The 1,735-nt window shown below is 37.3% G+C and overlaps 1 pseudogene; it reads right to left on the minus strand.

Annotated features, from left to right (window-relative positions):
- Nucleotides 1-537: 537 nt before the first annotated feature.
- On the minus strand, nucleotides 538-1,382 carry LOC100732777 (large ribosomal subunit protein eL6-like; annotated as a pseudogene).
- Nucleotides 1,383-1,735: the final 353 nt, after the last annotated feature.

A 1,735-nucleotide genomic window follows, 5' to 3' on the forward strand; every position in this document is an offset into this window, starting at 1 on the left:
CATGCAAGAGCACTCTGTGTGCTGCTGTCGGAGACCACACCCTGTCTCCTAATTAACAGGATTTTTGCTCAGTGTTTTTCTATTTCGAGTGAAATACTAAAAGGTATTCTCTGAATAGCTTATTGCTGAGTGCAGAAATTAATGCAGGACAAAATGATAGAAGTAAAGAAATATAAATTTACCATGAATGAAAATGGTATTTTTGCCAGTTTTTATGAATGCTTACGTTCTCCTACTATTTGATGATATTTTAATTTGCAATATATGTGATTGAGGGATACTGGCAAATTTAGTAAAATAGTCTTTGTATCTTATTTTGGCTATGTTATGATATCTTGTAGATATCAGAATTACTTTAGTTTCAAATATCAGAATACTTGATCTAGGTACTATACAATAGACATTTGAAAGTAATGTAGACAGAAAAATTTGGAATATTCTATATAAAGAACAAATGGTGTTTGTATCCTGATTTTAAGTTCACTTAGAAGATAATTTTTTAAATGTTATCAGTTAACTGGGTTCTTGATAAGAAATTCAGAACACTAGTTTTTGAAGATAAACTCCTTTTGTGAGAACAAAAACAGATCTCATGTAGCCCTGAGATGAGGGACAGCTTTGATTTTTGGTAAAACCTGTGCATCCACTGCTTTCTGATGGACCTTGTGCTGCTCTGAAATGTGAGTCTCTTTCTCAGTGTGGAAGCTCTCACCCTCCCAGTGTCTGGGCTTCTGCAAGCTGCTTCTCTTTCTTGAAGTAAGCATCCGTGAGGTGTTAGAGGGTTTTCACATTGCTGATACCAATTTTTGTGGAAGTGGCAATGAGAAATTTCTGGTGCATCATAAGCAGAGGAATGTAATTAGGAGAAAGAAACTCAGTCACTAGTAGCAAGTCACTGGGCAGCTGCTTCAGGAAACCCACTCTCTTGCCTCTGTGGCGCCAGCGAGGATGATCAAGCTGGTGCAGGAGTGTTGCTAGCTTGCAGTGTCCTCCCATGCTAACTGAAGGGTTTTTTGCAACAGCTTTTGAGGCACATTAGGCATTTTTTGAAGCTTAACCACCCAGGTGCCACCATTGTTGTCACCACCAACTGGTTTTGTGACTATAGCGAGAACCTTCTCCTTTGTTATTTTCCCCTCAACCTTGGATTTAGTTAGCTCCGTACTTTCTCTTGTACAAAGACTTTCTTTCATCTACACAGCAGATGAGGAGTACCTACCAACTCCTCTAACCAGGACAGGGCTTCAGCTACAATGGGGCTGCCCCTTCTTAAACACTTTAGCCTTCACAATACCTTTTTCCACCTGTGCCAGTGCATCAGCCTTCTTGGCTTCAGGTCTATTCTCTTCAGTATCTGGTTTCTCAATTTTTTTGCCTCCCATCTTGCAACATGGGAAGGAGCACTTAGAAGACAATTTATTTCTAACTTTTCTACAGTTCAAAATCACAAATCAAGTGTGAATTTCATATAGATTGTTTTCATTGAAATAAATGAATTCCTGGGAAATAATTGAGATTGTGATGATTGAATACTCAAATGCAATGTACTAAGGGCAATTAGAAAACTGTATTTAAAGTAAATTGCAATGAATAAAAATAACAGATAAATAGATATGTAAGTGTATATATGTCACTATGTACTTCTGTTTGTATTATTTCATATTTGCATGTGCAGTGATGGCAGTTTTCCCAATTAAATCATTACTCATGCAAAACTTTTTAGAACTCACCTGTG

Source organism: Cavia porcellus, unplaced genomic scaffold (assembly GCF_034190915.1).
Source record: "Cavia porcellus strain 051 isolate PalLab524CR breed Dunkin Hartley unplaced genomic scaffold, mCavPor4.1 scaffold_14, whole genome shotgun sequence".
Taxonomy (NCBI): domain Eukaryota; kingdom Metazoa; phylum Chordata; class Mammalia; order Rodentia; family Caviidae; genus Cavia; species Cavia porcellus.